Source organism: Protopterus annectens, chromosome 1.part0 (genome assembly GCF_019279795.1).
Source record: "Protopterus annectens isolate FY-2018-M chromosome 1.part0, PAN1.0, whole genome shotgun sequence".
NCBI lineage: Eukaryota > Metazoa > Chordata > Ceratodontiformes > Protopteridae > Protopterus > Protopterus annectens.
In genome coordinates, this window is record NC_056725.1 from 1423360330 (window position 1) to 1423383500 (window position 23171).

General features: G+C 45.8%; 1 protein-coding gene across 4 annotated transcripts in view; it reads left to right on the forward strand.

Moving 5' to 3' along the window:
- LOC122798492 (synaptotagmin binding cytoplasmic RNA interacting protein) overlaps positions 1–23171 on the forward strand; it is a 1585553-nt gene that overhangs the window by 425998 nt on the left and 1136384 nt on the right. The gene's annotated exons all lie outside the window — the stretch shown is intronic.

A 23171-nucleotide genomic window follows, 5' to 3' on the forward strand; every position in this document is an offset into this window, starting at 1 on the left:
CAGGAAATATTTGTACCAGGGAAAGACAATACTCTGGCAGACATATTAAGCAGAACCACTTCGGATGCCCACGAATGGAAGCTGCACCCGGACATCTTCAAGATCATCTCGAAGAAATGGGGAATGCCACAGATAGACCTATTTGCATCACCTCTCAATTGCCAGCTCAAAAAAATTCTGCACAAGGACATTCCACCCACTAGCATGGAAAGTGGACTCACTCTCCTTCAACTGGAAAGGCCTAACAGCATATGCATTCCCACCTCTTCCTTTGATACACAAGGTACTGCTAAAAATAAGGGAAGAACGTCCAAGGATAATCTTGATAGCTCCAAACTGGCCAAGACAACACTGGTACCCACTACTGAAGAGCATGTCTCGGAACAATATGTGGCCAATACCACTGATGCCATTGATGTTAACTCAGAACAACTACAGCATCATACATCCAAACCTAAAAACGCTGCAACTGACTGCATGGAACATCACATAGCAGCAGCTAACCCAGAACTTTCCCAAAGAGTTAAAGACATTATTCTTGAAGCACGCAGACCTTCAACAAGAAAGAACTATGCTGGAAAATGGAAAAGGTTTGTCATTTGGAGTACGGAAAGAGGAAAGGATGTGTCAAACATAGATATGCCTAACATTCTGGAGTATCTGGCCGAACTTCTTCATTCAGGCCTGTCCTACTCCTCCATCAAGATACATGCATCAGCTATTTCAGCAGAATACAGCTTTGATCCACCTGTTTTTTCGCACCCTTTGCTCAGGCAGTTCCTCAGAGGAATCAAGAATGTAAAACCTCCAAGGAAACCACCATTACCAGCTTGGGATTTAAACTTTGTGCTAGAAAAGTTGACACTATCACCCTTTGAACCAGCAGCAACAGCAGACCTACAACACCTGTCATGGAAAACTGCTTTCCTACTGGCAATTACTTCAGCAAGGAGGGTTTCAGAACTACAGGCCTTAATGGCAGTGCAACCCTTCCTAATCTTCCACCAAGATAGAGTGTCCTTGAGGACTAATCCTACATTTATGCCCAAGGTGGTATCCAGAGTGTCTTTAAACCAGGCAATCCACCTACCTACCTTCTTTCCCAACCCACAAAACAGAGGGAAAGAATACTGCATACCTTGGATGTACATAGACAGCTACGCTACTACTTGGACAGAACAAAAAATAGCAGAAAGACTGACCAACTCTTTGTAGCCTATGCAACAGGAAGGGAAGGAAAAGCTATTTCCAAACAGACAATCTCCAAATGGATAGGAAATTGCATACGATACTGTTACTCCTTCCATGGAAAACCAATTCCACAGAACATAAGACCTCATTCTACAAGGGCAACAGCCACTACCACAGCCTTCTTACGAGGAGTGGCAACCAAAGACATTATTGAGGCGGCTACTTGGACCTCCGTGCATACATTTGCCAAGCATTATAATTTGCCTCTTTATTCCAGATCCCGAGCAGGGTTTGCCACTGCTGTACTGCAAGGGATCCTAAACACACCATAATCTACTTTTATCCTCCTCCCCTAGTTGGCTATGGTATTCTACCCACTTGTTATGACTGCAGATGCATCCATGAAGGACATAGTACAGTTTTGTACCTACCATAAATGTAGATGTCCGAACTGGATAGCATCTGCAGTCAGGATTACCCTCCCTCCTTCCCCTCTGTGGTACTCCTAGGGTGTTTACCCTCCTAATAGCTAGCTTTTGGGGGGGGGAGTCTTTTATGGTGTATTTGTTTGTATATATGTACACATATGCTTATTGCTGTGTTTACCTCTATCTATTTGGAAACATTGGCATCTATCCAAATTTTTAGCCTGCAAGAGGGCTACTGGCATCTGGGGCAAGAAACACTGAGGAAAATGGCGTCGGCTGATGCTTTTATACCCGAAGACCAACAGAGATGACGTCGGGAGGAGTGCGACATCAGCGAAGCGGACCGGACTTTGGAATCCGGCCGACTGCAGGGCTGCCTGACGACAGGACAACCCACTTGTTATGACTGCAGATGCTATCCAGTTCGGACATCTACATTTATGGTAGGTACAAAACTGTACTTTTTGCGAGTGCAGGTTGGCGTTCTGAAATTTTCTGAAGTCGGAGTTTCAGACCGAATCAAAGTTGGCTAAGTACCCCGTTGGGGAACATTTTGGTTTTTTCTTGCCTCAGTATTTAACCGGATGTCAGAAAAAGTGTATACTTCTTCCACTTTAGCCATGAGGGCGTTGAATTGTCAGTTTCACATGCTAAAATATCAAAATTATCTCCTTTCACAATTGAAATCTAAGGTGGATGCTTTGGCGGAAGGTATTGAGTGTAAAGAGTTGCTGGATTTAGTTCATGTGTCTGAACAAGTGGGTAAGCATTCTTTGCAATGTGGTTTTGATGCTGTACAGGCCTCCTCGAGGGTGGCTGCCACTAGTTCTGTTCTTCGCAGGCATGCCTGATTGAGGGATCAGAATTTAGCTGAGCATGTTAAGACAAGGATTTTGGATGCTCCTTTACAGTCTGATGTGTTGTTTGGTTCGCCTGTGGAAGCAGTTTTAAAGAAAATGGAGGACAAAGCTAAGTCTATGCAAACTGTTAAAGATTTTTTGCAGGTGCAGCCACCGAAGTTTAGTAGAAATTGGCCTACTAAGGGATGGACATATCCTGCTTATGATTCCCAGTCTAGGGGTAGGTCTAGACGTGGTAGGGGCAGAGCTCAAGGTTCTTTTAGGCCTAGAACAGGGAGTTCACCTGCTCAGACTTATGGTGAGGGCAGGGGTCAGTCCTTTCGTAAACAGACCCAATGACCTACCTTTTCAGCTGCCAGTAGATTCTCGTCTGGCAGCTCCTTTGGGAGGAAGACGGTCTCTTTTCAAAGAAAATTGGGATTTAATTACTCAAGACAGATGGGTGTTGGATATCATTCACCACGGTTACAGGTTTTATTTCCATACCTTGCCCCCTTTCAAAGGCATGCCAGACGTTCCTCCTCCACAAAGGAAAGAGGCTCACAAGCAAATTTCTCTGTTACTCCAAATAGGGGCCATTCAGCCAGTCCCTGTATCAGAAAGGGGCCTAGGATTTTCGCCTGTTCCTAGTACCAAAGAAGGGGAACACGTGGAGACCAATTTTGGATTTATCTATCCTCAACACTTATCTGGACATTCCCAAGTTCAAGATGTTGACGTTACAACAGCTTTTACCTCTGCTGGGCAAAGATCACTGGATGGTAACTTTAGATCTCAAGGAAGCTTACCTTCATGTGCCTATAAGACTAAGTTGCAGGAAGTATCTGCGTTTTCGAGCTGGAAATTCTCATTATCAGTTCTCTGCATTGCCCTTTGGCTTATCTACTGCGCCCAGAGTATTCACAAAAGTTCTGGCTCCAGTGATAGCTTATTTCAGGCTAAAAGGAATTCAAATCTATCCTTACTTGGACGACTGCCTGATTCTGGCTCAAGAAAAGGAAGACCTTCTACAGCATCTGGAATATGTTATAGCAGTGCTAAGATGCCTAGGGTATTCTGTGAACGAAATAAAGTCCAGTCTAGTACCCTCTCAAGACATGTGCTTTCTGAGTGTGAGACTGAATACAGCAGCCCAGATGGCCTTTTTAACCCCGGACAAACAAAAGAGTCTATCACTTTACTTTCATCAACTATCTCATCAGTCCGTGCTGACTGCAAGGACAGTCCTTCAAGCATTAGGGTTCATGGCATCTTGTATTCTGGTGCTTCCCAATGCCAAACTGCATATGAGGAAGCTACAATGGTATCTCAAAATGTATGGACACAGCACTGCCAGGATTTGGACACTGTCATTCAAATAATACCTTGCCTTCAAGAAGAATTTTTGTGGTGGGCTCAGGAATGTCACCTAAACAAGGGACTCTCTGTGACCCGGCCAGAGGCGAGTCAGATTTTAACGACAGATGCCTCGGACATTGCTTGGGAGCTCATCTAAATGGAAAGTGGATACAAGACAAGTGGCCTGCCAGACTACAGCATCTACATATCAACATGAAGGAGATGTTAGCAGTCCAGTTTGCATTAATGGCTTTCAAGGAGTTACTTCTTCCAGGGCAGGTGTTGATTCTAACAGACAACACAACTGTCATGTGGTACATCAACAAACAAGGGGAACACATTCTTATCCTCTATGCAGGCAAGCAATGATTTTATGGGAGACTGCTCAGCTTGCAACTAACTCTTCAGGCAAGGTTTCTGCGAGCACAGAACTCCTTAGCAGATGTGTTAAGCAGACAAATCATGGATCCCCACAGTGGAAACTGGATCTTCATGTATTTCAGACATTGACAGTGTCATGGGGAACTCCAGACATAGATCTGTTCGCTTCTCCACTAAACCACCAGCTGCCAAAGTTTTGCACAAAGGGTTTCATCACACAGCTTGGAAAGTGGATGCTCTTTCTTTCAGTTGGAAAAATCTTCATGTGTATGCCTTTCCACCTCTGCCTCTTCTTCCAAAGGTGCTCTTAAAGGTCAGACAAGACAAGCCAAGGATGATTTTAATAGCTCCAGATTGGCCTCGGCAACACTGGTACCCACTACTAAGGAGTCTGGTAAGGAAGCCTCCATGGCCTTTACCTTTGATTCCACATCTGTTATCTCAGAAGGACGGTCATCTGCTCAATGTCAAGCTTCACTCTCTTCATCTAACAGCCTGGCATATTCTGTGTTGAAACACAGCAGGTCTCAACTTCCTCAACAAGTTTTAAATGTGATTATGGAAGCTAGAAGACCTAGTACAAGGAAAGTGTACATGAAAAATGGAAGAGATTTTTATTTTGGAGTACAGCAAAGAATTTGGAGATTTCTGAGCCTAATTTGAGTGTGGCTCTTCAATATCTTACTGAGTTATTGGACAAAGGTTTGTCCTTCTCTTCCATTAAGATTCATGCTGCAGCAATTTCAGCTCACTATGATTGTGACCCACCATTGTTTTCGCATCCTTTGTTCAAGCAGTTTCTTAGAGGGGCAAAGAATATAAGACCCCACGTAGAGCTCCTACTCCTGCTTGGGATCTCAATTTTGTGTTGGAAAAACTTACTCTACAACCTTTTGAGCCTGCGGCTACTGCTGAATTGAAATACTTGTCATGGAAGACTGCTTTTCTGTTGGCTATTACTTCTGCAAGAAGGGTGTCTGAGTTGCAGGCCCTTATGGCAGTAGAGCCCTTTCTGATTTTCCATAAGGATAGGGTATCATTACGTACTAATCCTTCCTTTATGCCTAAAGTGGTTTCTAGTGTGGCTTTAAACCAAACTATTCATTTGCCTACTTTTTATGCAGACCCCCAAAATAAAGGTGAAAGAGTTTGCACACTTTAGATGTACACAGGCAATTGCGTTATTATTTAAGCAGGACTAAGGATTTTAGGCAGTCTCAGCAGTTGTTTGTTTCTTTTGCTTTGAGTTCGCAGGGCAAGCCTGTGTCAAAACAAACTATTTCTAGGTGGATTGGGTTTTGCATTGCATTTTGTTATTCCCATCATGGCAAGGAGATTCCAGCTGGGATTAGGCCTCATTCCACTAGGGCTACTGCCACTTCAACAGCATTCCTAAGGGGGATGGCAACTAAGGATATTTTGGAGGCAGCTACTTGGAGTTCAGTGCATACTTTCTCTAAGCATTATCACCTTCCTCTCTACTCTAAGTCTAGGGCTGGTTTTGCCACAGCTATTTTGCAAGGCATGTTGTCAGCTCCTGCTTCTTTATGATTTGCCAGCCTCCCTTACCTCTGCTTTGGGATTCTACCCAATAGTTAGGACTGCAGCAATGTGGAATGAAGAACATAGTACAGTTTTGTACCTACCATAAATGTAGATGTTCGAGGATCCACATTGCTGCAGTCCAATACCCTCCCTCCTTCCCCTCTGTGTTTAGGGGTGGTTGTGTAGGTGAGGTTATATGCTGATAATTTTGTATATATTGTACATATTTTTGGTGCAGGTATATTGGGGCCTTGTCTTTTTAGGGTCTTCTGACATCTGGGGCAAGAAAAGACTGAGGATATGACGTCGGTCATGCGCATTAGTACCCTGACGTACTGACGTCAGTCTAATGCGCCCTGACCGGCGTCAGCCGTATACTTTGGTATTCGGGCCGACTGGACAGCGGACTACCCAATAGTTAGGACTGCAGCAATGTGGATCCTCGAACATCTACATTTATGGTAGGTACAAAACTGTACTTTTTTCTCCTTGGAGGGATCTCGGCGCCGAGCTTCCCTAGTCGGCTCCGAGGGGGCGAGTGGCATCGGACCCTTGTCTGACCCCGTTCTCCCTCTTGGGGCGTCGGCGCTGGTGAGTTCGGCTCCAACATCGGCCTCTGAGCCGTCCCTGTCGGTGCCGAGGGGGGTCCTTGTCTCCTCGGAGCGGGGACCTCCGGCCTTGGCTGATAGGGGCGCCTTCGAGGTCATGCGGAGCGTGCTAGACCCAGTGTCTACCCCACAGTCGGCTCGGTCAGCTCCTCCCTCTTCAGTGCCTGCGGTGGTTTCTACCCACCCCCTTGTAACAGACCGTAGAGAGCCAGCTCCACAGGTTTCCCCATTGGGAATATCCTCCTCTTCCGAGGCATCTCCTGATTCGGTAGGAGAACCCACTCGGAAGAGACAGTGCAAGAGGAAGCACATTGACTCCCCTGAGTCTATCACCTCTGACACCAACTTGGAGGAATCTGAAGGTTCCCCTCGGTCCCCCTCTGAGGATGTCTCTTTTGCTGACATCCTTGAAATTCTGAAACAGAGGGGGAACTGGCCCGCCCTTAACCCTTCAGATGACTAGTTGGTTTACCTTGAGGCGTTTGGCTCTCGCCCTTCCACCTCCTGGGTGTCCCCTCCCTTTGACCCCCTTATGGAAGTGGTGGCAAGGAAGGCTTGGACGGCCCCTGATTCAGTGGAACCTACCCCAAGGAGGCCGTCAAAATTTATTACTGCCCCTAAAGAGAAAGTTTCTATCTAAAGATGTCTCTGTTGATGCCATGGTGGTGGCCGCAGCCACTAAGAAGGAGTTAGCCGATCCTTCGGTACCTGTCCATCCTCCTAATAAGGAGTCTAGGACCATGGACAGGGACGGTAAGCGGATGTTTTCATCAGCGACCTTTTCCATGCGGTCGCTGAACTACTTGTGTCACTTCACCCGTCTCCAGAGGGATTTGCTCAAGGATATGTGTGAGGCCATGCAGGATCCAACAGCTGAGGGGTTCCAAGACGAAATGAACTCCCAGTTGGCAACCCTGAATTCGATTGTCAACTCCTTCATGCGGCTTATCTCATATGCAGCTGATGGGGCGAGTTGGGCCGCAGGCACAGGTGTAGCTTTACGACGTCACGCCTGGATGCGGCTTTGCAATTTTGCGGACCCTTTCAAGGCGTCCTTCACCAATTCCCCCTTTGGCTCAACGTTGTTTGGACCTCAGGTGAAGGATACATGGACTAGGTGCAAGCAGGAAGGTAAGACTCTCTGCCGTGGGAGTCCGTTTTTCTACCCCTTCTAGACCTTATCCAAAAGGTCAGAGGGGAGGAAAAATGTGGTTCCGCAAACCACAGGGAGTCTCATCTGACGCACAAGGTCGATTCCCCTCTAGAGGCAGAGGGGGGATTAACAATAGACGCCGCCCTATGGGCAGAGGTGGTCTGCAAAACCAGGGTAGCAGAGAATCTTTCTCTGATAAACCCTTTCAGCATCCCTGAGGAACTTGCCCGGCTGTCCACCTTCGGAGGCAGTCGGGGGAAGATTATCACTGTACCCAAAAGCCTGGCTTTCCCTCACTCAAGACAAATGGGTACAGTCATTCATATCAGAGGGTTACAAAATTCCCTTTATTCACATCCCATCCCAACCCAAGGGATCCCTTCCAGACGTTCCACCCAGTCTAAGGGAACAAGTAGCATTAGAAATATCAAAGCTGCTGTCAAAAAGTGCTATCCAACCAGTCCCAGCAGACCAGCAAGGATCCGGAATCTACTCCAAATTCTTTTTGGTACCAAAAAAAAAACGGGACTGGAGACCAATACTGGATCTCAGCAAGTTAAACAATTATATCAAAAAAACAAAATTCCGGATGGTCACGCTACAGTCCATTCTACCCTTCTTGGGTCAGGACAATTGGATGTGCTCGATAGACCTTCAGGATGCGTACTACCTTATCAAAATGCAGAGACGCTCCAAGAGGTTTCTCTGGTTCAGGCTGGGAGCCAGTCACTACCAGTTCAGAGCCCTGCCCTTTGGTCTCACTACAGTCCCCCGAGTGTTTACCAAATGCATGGCAGGTGGTCGCGGCTCACTTGAGACGTCAAGGATTCCAGGTGTTTCCATATTTGGATGACTGGCTCCTTACCGCCACCACCAGACATCAACTGCTTCTATCCAGAGACTTCATCATCCAAACTTGCCAAGCTCTAGGCATTTCAATAAATTTCGAAAAATCTGCCTCGTCGCCTTGTCAATCTATTACCTTTATAGGCGCCACCTTAGACACAGTCCATCTTTCCGCCAGACTTACAGAGCAAAGAGTATCAGATATCCGCAAACAAGTTTACCTTCTACTTCAGTGCAACAAGGTCAAAGCCAGGGTAGTCTTGAAGGTATTAGGACTCATGGCAGCTACTATTACACTTCTCCCCTTAGCTCGTTTTCACATGCGGATCCTCCAGTGGATGCTGTTTACTCAATGGTCCTTCCAACAGCTCCCGATGTCTTACATCATCCTACTAACTCAATCATGCAAGAATCACCTGTCTTGGTGGATCACATCACCTCAAGTTCTCCAGGGCAGACCCTTCACCCCCCCCCCAATCGCCACGGTGACAACGGACGCCTCCTTGATCGGGCGGGTGGGGCATTATCAGGGCAGGACAGTCCAGGGCACGTGGCAACCTTTCGAGTGCCAATTGCACATAAATGTCTTGGAGATGAGCAGTGCTTTTAGCGTTGCAAGCCCTTCAGGACTCTTCCCACAGGGACTAATGCAATTCAGACGGACAACATGTCCGTAGTGTGGTACATCAACAAACAGGGTAGAACCAAGTCCTACCCCTTATGTCGAGAGGCACTCGGACTTTGGCAGTGGGCGATTTCTTATCAGCGTTTTCTGATAGAAACGCACATTCCCGGGAAGTCCAACGTGATTGCGGACAAGTTGAGCAGGGCTATTCTCATGCCTCACGAGTGGTCTCTAAAAAAAAAAAAAAAAAAATCAGCGTTGGAAGAAGTCTTTCAAAGATGGGGCCGGCCTTGCTGCGATCTTATTGCTACTCCCCAAAACAACAAATGTCACTACTTCTTCACTCTCTTCCCGTTACCAGGCCATCCCACCAGAGACGCTCTAGTCCACGATTGGCCCCGGGGACTTCTGTATGCTCCCCCCCCCCCCCCTTTCCACTGATATCTCAATTAATTCAGAAAGCTATCGCCTTGAGAGTCACCATGATCCTCATTGCCCCTTACTGGCCTCGACAGATATGGTTTCCGTTCCTCCATCATTACCTGTTGGAGCAGCCTTGGCATCTGGACCCGGTGCCAGATCTTTTGACCCACCAGTCGGGCCAGTTGCACCACTCACTTCAATCTCTCAACCTCACAGCATGGTTTCTCCGATTCCTACCCTAGCCAGGCTTCCCTTAATCTCTCATTCGGTCTGTAACATCCTGATAGCCTCTCAAGTATTTTACCAGGAGGATTTATAATAGTAAGTGGAAACGTTTTTCCTTCTGGGCAGCATCAAAAAATATAGACCCCCTTCACTGCACCTTTCCAGTCTATCCTAGACTTTCTAGCAGAGCTCTTTCATTTAGGCTCTTCCTCATCTACCATTAGAGTACAACTAGCTGCTATATTTAACTTTCATGTAGGTGTCTCGGACTCCAGTATCCTGTTTCATAAACTCTGCAAAGCCTTTTTAAGAGGTGTTTTTCTGCTCAAGCCCCCAATCAAAGATTCCCACCTCAATGGGACTTGAATTTGGTCTTAGCATCCTTGATTCTTCCCCCCTTCGAACAAGCGGCTTCATGCCCTCTTAAGTTGCTCTCATGGAAAACACTTTTTCTAGTAGCCATAACATCAGCTAGAAGGTTATCTGAACTTCATGCTCTTTGCAGTCGTCCTCCTTACTTAGTTTTCCATAAAGACAGGGTGTCCCTCCGGACTAATCTGTCCTTCCTGCCTAAGGTTTCCTCCTGAGGCCTACCTAAACCAGACTATTGATCTCCCCGTCTTCTTCCCGGATTATTCCAACAGGTCGGAACAAAAGTTACATTTTCTAGATGTTCACCGCCAACTTGGATATTAGACAGGACTAAACAGTTCAGGAAATCAGCTTTTCCTGTCTTATGCAGAAGGGAAATTGGGCCTTCCAGTTACTAAAGTGTCCCTTTCAAGATGGCTTACATCTATAATTACCTTCATCTATGAAATCAGACATCAAAAACTGCCTTCAAGACCTAGAGCTCATTCAACTAGGGCATTAGCTACATCTGTAGCTTTTCAGGACAGGCTACCAATAGATTCCATTTGTGCAGCAGCCACATGGGCTTCTCCTCATACCTTTATTTTGCATTACAAATTGGATATGGCCTCCAGAAACCGTGCCAACTTTGGTTCCACTGTTCTCAAGAGTCTGTTCCGATAGGCCACCTGGGGTAAGGTGCTAGGGACGCGGTCCCATCCAGCAAGAATGAAGGCGAGATTGACAACTTAACATTAAGAAGTTATGTACCTACCATAACGTTCCATGTTAGTTGTCTTCTGCTTCTTTCTTAAGGTCCCTCCTTCCCCCTAGCCTGGACAGACCGATAGGAATATTTGGGATCTTCTATTGGGATTTTTTCCTTCCCACATGATGTTCATCGTGCATACAGCTGCAGTCATAACAGATGGGTCCCCGGTCGGCCGAATTCCAAAGTCTAGGTCCGGCGTCTGTTGTTGTCGCTTTCTTTCCTGACGTCAGTGCGACAGGGGTATATAAGACACAGCCGATGCCATTTTCTTCAGTTTTTTTTGCCGCGCGGTGCCTGAAGCAGAAGCAGTTCGCAAGTGCCGGTCGGCCAGCTCCTGAAATTACAAAAATTTGGAAACCGAAGTCTTCTTTAAAGCTAAGTACCCCGTTGGGGAAACTTTTCTTGCCTCAGACCGATGTCAGACAAGTTAACAATTGTATTTCTTGTGGGAAGCAAATACCGCATAAGGATTTCCATTCCCTCTGTATACCTTGTTTAGGCCCAGACCACGACGTCTCGGGCTGTCGCTTTTGTGCTACTTTCAATAAACGCACGATTAAGCGTCGGGCGGAGTTCGCCCAGCACTTTTTTGGTAAAGCTTTTAATTATAAAATGTCGTCGGAGACTCCGACTACCGGTTTTTCCAAAAAATGCAAGGACAAAGACCGACACGCGAGGTCCGCGGTCTCCACAGACACCACGCCAAAACCAGCTACACGTGCTCCGGTTCTCAGCGAGGCACCTACGTAGCCCCTGACTACCGACGACACTTCTCTGGCGGTGTCTTCTGTAACCGAGACCGCAGGTCCCTCGGCCCATACCCTGACTACAGCTACCGAAGCCACTGTGAGTGTTGAGCCTCTTAATGTGGACAGGTCCACTTCCACCCATGGTCTATTCAGACCTTCTTCCTTTTCCATAAAGGCCTTTACTAAGTCTAAATCAGCCATGCATTCCAAGAGGCCTGTTGCACAGGGCCCATCCCCAGGCCCCATGCCTAAAAAGCAGATGCTCAAAATGGCTGAGGATTTAATTACTCTTATCGGGTTCCCAACCCCCGCCGGACAAGAGACGCAGAGTGGAGGAAGATTCTTCCTCTTCTGACCAGGGCTCCATTATTTCAGAACATTCTGATGAAGAGGAACATTCGTACTCCCCTTTTGAAGATTCTGATGCAGAGCAGTCCATCCCTTCTGTATCCCCCCCCCCCCCCCAGAGGACTTTTCTTTCGGGGAAACCTTGCTTACCTTGAGGGAACACTTCCATTGAGAAGGCCAAGATTTTTCAGATTCCAAGAAAAGGCTTAGGGAATTTCTTTTGCTACCTCAGCACAGACCTCTGGCGACACTCCTGTCTTGGACATTCTTGATGATGTTTATTCGGAGTCTTGCTTTAATCCGGATTCCCTGCCCTCCTGCCCCAGTCAAGCCTGATAGGTACTACAGAGTTCCTAACTCGCACCAATTTCTTTACAAAAGCCATAATGCTGACCCAGAAACCATTTCTCAAGGCCCCAAGGGAATGAAGGCCTCTACTGCTAAGAATCCATTACCTTCCGAGAGAGTCTAGATCCTTAGAAAGGTGGGGAAAAAAGGTATATACCTCGGCCACCCTAGCCATGAGGGCCTTAAATTGTCCGTTCCATATGCTTAAATACCAGCAGTTTCTGTTATCACAATTAAAGAATAAAATGTCACAACCTGAACAACCACATTTGAAGGAGGTGCAGGATATGATTCATAGTGCAGAACAAGTGGGTAAACACACCTTAGAATGTGGCTATGATGCTCTAGAGGCCTCAAGTAGAGCTGCTGTTACAGGATCAGTCATTCATAGACATGCCTGGCTTAGGGAACAAACCTTGCCTGATCATGTTAAGGCTAAACTACTAGATGCTCCTTTACAAAAGGATGTATTATTTGGTACTAATGCTGAGGAGATACTACGGAAAATGGGAAGAAAAAGCTAAATCTATGCAAACTGTCAAAGCTTTTCTACAGGTACAACCACCTCGTTTTAGCAAAAATTGGCCTTCAAAAAAACTGGTCCTGTCCAGCCATGGACAAGCCCCAAAGAGGTAGATACAGGCGCACAAGGGGCAGAGGACAATCTCAAGGATCATATAGAGGCAGACAGTGGCAATCTCCAGCACCAAGAGGTGGCGAAGACAGTGCACAACAATACAGGAAACAAACCCAATGACTTCCCCTTTGCATGCCAAGCAAGGGTCAGGTGGTAGCACCCTTGGGAGGAAAGCTGGCATTATTTTCAAAAAAATTGGCATATTGTCACAAAAGACAAATGGATCCTGGACATTATAAACAGAGGCTACAGATTTCATTTTCACGCTCTTCCAAAAATGAGGCATGCCGATCCTGCCACACAATCAAAGGGCAGAGGCTCAAATACAAATTTCAAAGCTCATGGACATGAAAGCTATTCAAGAGGTACCTACTCACGAGCAAGGTCAAGGTTTTTATTCCAGACTATTCCTGGTACCAAGGAAGGGAACCGACTGGAGACCCATTTTGGACTAATCCATCCTAAACACATTCCTACTCGTACCAAAGTTCAAGATGCTCACCTTACAGCAGTTTCTTCCCATGCTGGGCAAGGAGTCTTGGCTGGTAACATTGGACCTCAAGGAGGCATACCTGCATGTCCCAATCAGACAAAGCTGCAGAAGATACCTCAGATTTCTTGCAGGTTCAATCCGCTATCAATTCTCTGCATTGCCCTTTGGCTTATCTACTGCGCCCAGAGTATTCACGAAATGCCTGGCATCAGTAATTGCCTACTGCAGACTTCAAGGGATACAAATTTACCCTTATTTGGACGATTGCCTGATCCAAGCGGACAGCAAACACATACTTCTGGAACATCTGGCTTATGTAACACTGTTATTGCATTCTCTGGGATACACAGTCAACAAAGAGAAATCCAGGCTAACACCATCTCAGAAAATAATTTTCCTGGGTGCCAACCTGGACACAAACACCCAGATGGCCTGTCTTACGCCAGAAAAACAGGGGCAACTAACTCAGTACTTCAAAATGCTAGCAATTTGTACCAGGCTAACTGCAAGGAAAATCCTGCAGGCTCTGGGCTTAATGGCATCTTGCATTCTTCTAATCCCATGTGTGCAAAGTTGCATATGAGGAAACTTCAATGGTACCTAAAAAAAACCTATGGTCTCAACACAGCCACAGTTTGGAAACAATATTACCACTAATTCCATGCTTGCAAAAAGAATTTCTATGGTGGGCCCAAGCATGCCAAACAAACACAAGTCTACCATTCTGCAAGCCTCAAGCAAATCAAGTCATCACAACAGACGCCTCAGACTACGCCTGGGGGGCACACGTGACAGACAGGTGCATTCAGGGCAAATGGTCCCAAAAGGAAAAGCACCTTCACATCAATCAAAAAGAAATGCTAGCAGTGATAAATGCAATTACAGCTTTCAAGGACCTCCTGCATACAGGGCAATTATTGATAAGAACAGACAACACCACAGTAATGTGGTACATAAACAAACAAGGAGGAACACATTCATACCCCCTGTGCAGGCTGGCCATGTCACTTTGGAACATGGCTCTGGAATGGCAAATCGAGCTCCAAGCACGGTACCTGCCAGGTTTGGAAAACACACTGGCAGACAATCTAAGCAGAAATATGACCCGCACGAATGGAAGTTGCATCCTCAAGTGTTTTAAGGTAATCCAAGCGTGGGGAACGCCAGACATAGATCTCTTTGCCTCCCACAAGAATCATCAATTGGCAAAATTCTGCTCAAGGACACTTCATCCAAAGGCCTGGAGAGTGGACGCCCTTTCCTTCAGTTGGGCAGCAAGGACAGTTTACGCCTTCCCACCTTTGCCTCTACTGCCCAAGGTGCTCTTGAAAGCAAGAGCAGACAGACCAAAGATGATACTGATTGCTCCAGACTGGCCAAGACAACACTGGTACCCACTCCTGAGGAGTCTAACACATTCTCCTCCCTGGACCCCTACCTCTAATGCCTCTTCTCCTGACTCAGCACAGCTACAAAACTCTTCACAGTCAGCTGCAAACACTCAATCTGGCTGCATGGAAATTTCCTTAACACCACAACAGACCCTACTCTCCAAGGAGGTGCAGGATGTTATTTTGGAGGCCAGAAGGCCATCTACTAGAAAAGCTTACTCCGCAAAATGGAAACTGTTTTGCGCTTGGAATGAGAAAAAGGGCCAGGATCCTAGAAAACTGAATTTGCCTCCGATATTACAGTATCTAGCTGAGCTGTTGAACAGTGGACTTTCATTTTCCTCCTCCAAAATCCATGCCTCAGCCATTTCTGCAGAATACAACACTGATCCACCCTTATTCTCTCACCCACTCTTAAGGCAGTTACTCAGAGGGGCTAAGAATATAAGACCCCAAGGAAACAACCAGTACCAGCCTGGGATCTTAATTACATTCTAGAAAAATTAACATTGCCTCCCTTTGAACCAGCTGCCTCAACAGATTTACAATATTGTCCTGGAAAACCGCTTTCCTTCTGGCTATTACCTCAGCTCGTAGGGTCTCGGAACTGCAAGCCCTCATAGCTGTGCAGCCCTTTCTCATCTTCCATCAGGACAGGGTTTCCCTACGAACCAACCTGTCATTTATGCCTAAGGTAGTATCCAGGGTAGCTTTAAATCAGGCCATACACTTACCTACCTTTTACCCCAATCCTCAAAACAAAGGGGAAAGGCTGCTACATTCCTTAGACATCCATAGACAGCTACGTTACTATTTGGACAGAACAAAGCCTTTCAGGAAATCAGAACAACTTTGTGTCCTATGCTGTAGGAGCTCAAGGGAAGCCAATTTCCAAACAGACAATTTCAAAATGGATAGGCCACTGCATACGGTTTTGTTACTCCTTTCATGGCAAATCTGTACCTACAGGCATCAGATCCCACTCCACAAGGTCCACAGCTACCTCTGCAGCCTTCCTCAGAGGAGTCCCTACCAAAGATATTTTGGAGGCAGCCACTTGGAGTTCTGTGCATACCTTCACTAAACACTACCACCTACCTTTATACTCCAAAACTAGAGCAGGCTTTGCCACTGCTGTGTTGCAGGGCATTCTGGCTCCTCCCAGTTCCACCTAGTGCCTACCACCCTGTGCTTAGCTTTGGGATTCTACCCATCTGTTATGACGGCAGCTGTATGCACGATGAACATAGTACAGTTTTGTACGTACCATAAATGTAGATGTTAGAGTGCTAATACAGCTGCAGTCCAGGTTTCCCTCCCTCCTACCCCTCTGGGTACAGACCTAGTGGCTAACTCCTCATCTTACAACCTGATTGGGTTATCCTCTATGGTGTATTTGCTTGCAACTACTGATTTTTGATTATTTTGCATTGCATGATTATATATATAATTTATATATATATATATTTTGCCTTTCTTCTGGGGGCACCTGACATCTGGGGCAAGAAAGACTGAAGAAAATGGCGTCGGCTGTGTCTTGTATACCCCTGTCGCACTGACTTCAGGAAAGAAAGCGACAACAACCGACACCGGACCTAGACTTTGGAATTCGGCTGACCGAGGACCCGCCTGACGGCAGGAGAACCCATCTGTTATGACTGCAGCTGTATTAGCACTCTAACATCTACATTTATGGTAGGTACAAAACTGTACTTTCTACCACCTCTATTCTCCCTTTTTATGTTTGTGGTAGTTTACCTACAGTTTTATATATAGAGGTGGGTTCTTTTTCTCTTCTCCATTCTATGGAGACCAGAACTGCTTGGTTTTAGCTACCAAACGAGATCTGAGTAGTTACCGCCTAGCATTGTGAGATATAGGGGAGCCTCAAGCCGGTGGAATAAGCTCTCGAGCTTTAGTATTGGCTGAGTCGGAGCCAAGGGTCTGTTCCGAACCCATCCAACAAGAAAGAAGGCGAGAAGAAGACAACTAACATGGAACGTTATGGTAGGTACATAACTACTTATTTTCACCCATTCGGCCTATCTGGGTAAACAAATGTCAAATTAATAAATTAAATAAGTAAATTAAATTACCTATTTGGGTTTCTTTCTCGAACATCAGTCCTCTCTCAGCTGCTATTCTTCCTCTTTTCTGGCTAGTCTTTTTAAGGAGAGGGCAAGTTTTTCCCTACTCAACTAAACAAGTCCTACCTTTATGCCATGTAGCCACAAAATCAATTCAGCTGTCTGCTTTCCAAGTAATTGCAATAAAGGTGAATACTTTCCAAAAAAAAAAAAAAGTTCAGAGAATCGGATTAATTATTTGTCTCCTTTCACCCATTTGTTTAGGTTAAGCAGGGTCCAGTCCCACTACCTGAATGGATTATAGATGGTATTTCTATTTATTCATTAAAAGATTTGCAATTGCCTCGTCCTCCCAAAGCACACTACTAGATCAATGGCCATTTCATCGGCCTTCTCCACGAGAACTTTCTTTCATAGTGAAAAATAAGAATAGATATTCTTGGTAGTCGGTATTTATCATCCCTTCTGAATTGTCATTTGTTTATTTTTTTTATGAGGCCAACCGTACAGAAAATCTGATCAGCTGTTTTTCCCTTTCCTACTACCTGCTTGGGTTAAACCGTCCCATATGTAATCCTGGATAGTTAGACTACTGACTGTATTTTGCTGATTCTTTTGCAAAGTGGATTAGAGTTGCCTTGTTATCCTACAGCCTTTCTTTCAATTCTGTGACTACCTTAACCCTTCTACCTCTGTTTTCGTTCGTCTCTCGTGCAGTGATTTGTTTGTATACTATACTTTTGTGACTCGTTACAAACTGGGTATTGTCTCCAGAAACGAGCCTTTCTTTGGTTTGATGATGCTCCGGTATATCCTTCCTTGAAGGCCTCCCAGGGATTATGTAGCTGAGGATTCGACCCATCAGTTAGGAAGAATCAGAAGGACAATATCATATTAGGAGTAATGTACTTATTATAACTGGTGTATGTGTTGTCCATTCTTTTTCTTTCTCACTTTCCCTCCAGCCATCCCCTGGCCTTTTATTTTCTAGAAGGATATTGGACATTACTGGAACTTTGAGTCTATGGTTTTAGTCAAAATTCTTTCTGTCCTGTTTCTATAAACCAGTAGATATAGGTAGCAAACTCCAATCTGAGGAGTTAGTAGTGTGGTGCATTATGGGAAGCTCAAGATTAGGATCTGAAATCTGGAAAATGCTGATCTGAGGATCGGATCCCTGACCCATCAGTGAGGAAAAATGAGAATGGACAACACGTATATCTCGATGTCCTTCATGGATGCATCTGCAGTCATAACAAGTGGGTTGTCCTGTCGTCAGGCAGCCCTGCAGTCGGCCGGATTCCAAAGTCCGGGTCCGGCTTCGGCTGATGTCGCACTCCTCCCGACGTCATCTCTGTTGGTCTTCGGGTATAAAAGCATCAGCCGACGCCATTTTCCTCAGTCTTTCTTGCCGCGTGGCGCCCGAAGCAGAAGCTGTTCGCAAGTGCCGGTCGGTCGGATCCAGAGATTACTTCTACCGAATACTACTTCGAAGACTTCTAAAGCTAAGTACCCCGTTGGGGACTCTTTCTTGCCTCAGCCGATGTCAGAAAAAGTTAACAATTGTTTAACCTGTGGGAAACAAATACCTCATAAAGATTTCCACTCTTACTGTCTGCCTTGTTTAGGCCCAGCCCGACGTAGCTGCCTGTTCGGCCTGTGCTTCTTTTAACCGACGAACGCTTAGGCGTCGGTCGGAGTTTGCAGAACAGTTTTTCGGTACTGATTTTGCGTACATTATGCCGTCGGATCCTCCGACTACCCCCAAAAAACGCAAAGATAAAGACCGACACTCGCGGTCCGCGGTTTCGGCCGAAACCACGGTAAAGCAAACCGTGAGTGTCTCGGTTTCGGCCGAAACCGAGAAAACTGCTCAAAGTACAGCTGAACCTATTCTAACAACTGAGGCCCCTGCTACAACTCTTGAATCGACCTCAGAAATTTTACCCACTACGGTGGTTGACTTATCAGACACCATCCCTTGGATGTCTCTACCCCAGCACGTGGTGCTGCTAGGCCTCCAGCTGCTATGTCCATTAAGGCCTTCGCCAGGGCTAAAGCAGCCAAGACTACTAAATCAGTGCCTGTTAAACCCCCCACATCCAGGCCCTCTTCTAGTTCTCAAATGCTTTCTTTGGCAGAAGATTTAATTTCCTTAATTAGAGGATCTCAACCTCACCCAGACAGGGCCTCTCAGCCCCCTGAGAAGAGACCTAGGGCAGAGCCCCCTGAGCCAGTTTCTACTGATGATTCTGCTGATGAATCAGACATAACTGATCAGCCTGAGGCTCCTTTCTCCAATTTTGAAGATTCGGATGCTGAAGAATCCATTCCAGCTGCTTCCCCACCAGAAGAATTCTCCTTTGGGGAAACCTTGCATGCCATGCGAGAACAGTTCCAATGGCAGCAACAGGATTTTTCAGACTCCAGAAAAAGACTTAGGACCTTTCTGCACCTCCCACAGCACAGGCCCTTAGCTATACCTCCTGTTCTCTCTGTGGTGGATGATGCTTTCAATGATGTTTGCTCCGCTCCAGATTCTTTACCCCCAGCCCCTGCCAAACCAGACAGATTTTACAGGGTGCCAGATACTCATCACCACCTTTACAAGGCCCCACTTGCAGACCCAGAAACTATATCCCAGGGTCCCAAGGCAGTAGCCGTGACCACAGCTAAAACCCTATTCCTTCTGAAAGGGAAGCAAGGTCACTAGACAGATGGGGTAAAAGGTCTACACTTCAGCTACTCTCTCAGCTAGAGCTTTAAACTGTCAGTTTCACATGATACAATACCAAGAGTTTATGCTTGATCAGTTAACTAAAAACTAACCACTGATGAATCTCTTGATAAGAAATATGTATTAGAGATGGTAAATAACATACAACAGGTTAGCAACCATTCCTTAAAATGTGGCTATGATGCACTGGAGGCTTCATTTAGATCAGCCATGACAGGCACAGTGATAAGAAGGCATGCATGGCTAAAGGAACAAGCTTTACCGGATCATGTTAAAGCTAAGTTGCTAGATGCTCCTATGGACAAGACAAGTCTGTTTGGTACACCTGCCCAGCAGGTTATGAAGAAAATGGAAGAAAAGGCAAAATCTGTTCAAACTGTTAAAGATTTCTTGCAGGTTCAACCCCAAGGTTTAGCAGGAACTGGCCTGCCACTAATTGGTCCTTTCCTGACTCAACAAAATTTCAAAGGGGTAGAAATAGACGTTCCAGAGGCAGAAACCAATCCAGAGGAGGTGCCTACAGAGGCCGACAGTGGCAAGGTAACAACAGAGGCACAGACACAGCCACTGCCACTACATCAGCACAACCGCAGTGACTTAATCCTAAATCCGCCTACCAGGGAACAAATAGCAGCCCCTCTAGGCGGAAAGTTAACCTTATTTTCAAAGAACTGGCACTACATAACAAAAGACAAGTGGATTTTACAAACCATAGATCAAGGTTACCGGTTTCACTTCCACACTTTACCAGTCAAAAGAGGAATGCCAAATCTACCTCCAAATCAAAAACAGAGGCTCTATGCCAGATAATGGAGTTAGCAAACATGAGAGCTGTGGAAAGAGTGCCAACAGCAGAACAAGGAAAGGGGTTCTACTCCAGACTATTCCTAGTTCCAAGAAAGGAAAAAAGTTGGAGACCAATTCTCGACCTGTCCACCTTAAATACATACATCATTGTCCCAAAATTCAAAATGCTGACACTACAGCAACTTCTTCCCATGCTGGGCAAGGAGTCTTGGCTGGTAACTCTAGATCTCAAGGAGGCATACCTGCACGTCCCCATTCGACCAATCTGCAGAAGATACCTCAGATTTCTTGCAGGATCAGAGCACTATCAATTCTCAGCATTGCCCTTTGGCTTATCTACTGCCCAGAGTATTCACAAAATGCCTGGCATCAGTAATCGCCCATTGCAGACTACAGGGAATTCAAATTTACCCATACCTGGACGACTGCCTGCTACAAGGGGACAACAAAAGCAAGCTGACAACAGATTTGCAAAGGGTCATTTACTTGCTACAAGGACTGGGATACACAGTCAACTTACAAAAGTCAAGACTGATACCATCCCAAACAAGGACTTTCTTGGGCGCGGAATTGGACACAGTACAGCAAATGGCATTCCTGACTACAGAAAAACAAAAAGAACTTCCTCTTTACTTCTTGGCACTAACAAAACTGAACAAGTTAACAGCAAGAAAAGTTCTACAGGCCTTGGGCTTCATGGCATCATGCATAATCTTGGTCCCATTTGCCAGACTACATATGAGGAAACTACAGTGGTACCTAAAGAATTTATGGTCCCAACACAGACACAGTCTAGAAACAGAAATCCCACTAATTCCATGCTTAAAACAGGAGTTCCTATGGTGGGCTCAGGCATGCCAGTCAAACCCAGGCCTACCCTTTCGCAGATGTCAACCAAGCCAGACTATCACAACAGACGCTTCAGACCTAGGATGGGGGGCCCACATGCTGGACAAATGCGTGCAAGGATGGTGGACACAGGATCAACTTCACCTGCACATCAATCTAAAAGAAATGCTGGCAGTAAAAATGGCAATCCAAAATTTCAAACCGTTTCTCAGAGGGCCAGTTGATGATAAGGACAGACAACACCACAGTCATGTGGTACATCAACAAACAGGGAGGCACTCATTCATCCCCCCTATGCAGAATGACCTTGGAGCTGTGGACCCTGGCACTCAGCTACAACATTCAGTTGCAGGCAATATTTGTACCAGGGAAAGACAATACTCTGGCAGACATATTAAGCAGAACCACTTCGGATGCCCACGAATGGAAGCTGCACCCGGACATCTTCAAGATCATCTCGAAGAAATGGGGAATGCCACAGATAGACCTATTTGCATCACCTCTCAATTGTCAGCTCAAAAAAATTCTGCACAAGGACATTCCACCCACTAGCATGGAAAGTGGACTCACTCTCCTTCAACTGGAAAGGCCTAACAGCATATGCATTCCCACCTCTTCCTTTGATACACAAGGTACTGCTAAAAATAAGGGAAGAACGTCCAAGGATAATCTTGATAGCTCCAAACTGGCCAAGACAACACTGGTACCCACTACTGAAGAGCATGTCTCGGAACAATATGTGGCCAATACCACTGATGCCATTGATGTTAACTCAGAACAACTACAGCATCATACATCCAAACCTAAAAACGCTGCAACTGACTGCATGGAACATCACATAGCAGCAGCTAACCCAGAACTTTCCCAAAGAGTTAAAGACATTATTCTTGAAGCACGCAGACCTTCAACAAGAAAGAACTATGCTGGAAAATGGAAAAGGTTTGTCATTTGGAGTACGGAAAGAGGAAAAGATGTGTCAAACATAGATATGCCTAACATTCTGGAGTATCTGGCGAACTTCTTCATTCAGGCCTGTCCTACTCCTCCATCAAGATACATGCATCAGCTATTTCAGCAGAATACAGCTTTGATCCACCTGTTTTTCGCACCCTTTGCTCAGGCAGTTCCTCAGAGGAATCAAGAATGTAAAACCTCCAAGGAAACCACCATTACCAGCTTGGGATTTAAACTTTGTGCTAGAAAAGTTGACACTATCACCCTTTGAACCAGCAGCAACAGCAGACCTACAACACCTGTCATGGAAAACTGCTTTCCTACTGGCAATTACTTCAGCAAGGAGGGTTTCAGAACTACAGGCCTTAATGGCAGTGCAACCCTTCCTAATCTTCCACCAAGATAGTGTCCTTGAGGACTAATCCTACATTTATGCCCAAGGTGGTATCCAGAGTGTCTTTAAACCAGGCAATCCACCTACCTACCTTCTTTCCCAACCCACAAAACAGAGGGAAAGAATACTGCATACCTTGGATGTACATAGACAGCTACGCTACTACTTGGACAGAACAAAAATAGCAGAAAGACTGACCAACTCTTTGTAGCCTATGCAACAGGAAGGGAAGGAAAAGCTATTTCCAAACAGACAATCTCCAAATGGATAGGAAATTGCATACGATACTGTTACTCCTTCCATGGAAAACCAATTCCACAGAACATAAGACCTCATTCTACAAGGGCAACAGCCACTACCACAGCCTTCTTACGAGGAGTGGCAACCAAAGACATTATTGAGGCGGCTACTTGGACCTCCGTGCATACATTTGCCAAGCATTATAATTTGCCTCTTTATTCCAGATCCCGAGCAGGGTTTGCCACTGCTGTACTGCAAGGGATCCTAAACACACCATAATCTACTTTTATCCTCCTCCCCTAGTTGGCTATGGTATTCTACCCACTTGTTATGACTGCAGATGCATCCATGAAGGACATAGTACAGTTTTGTACCTACCATAAATGTAGAT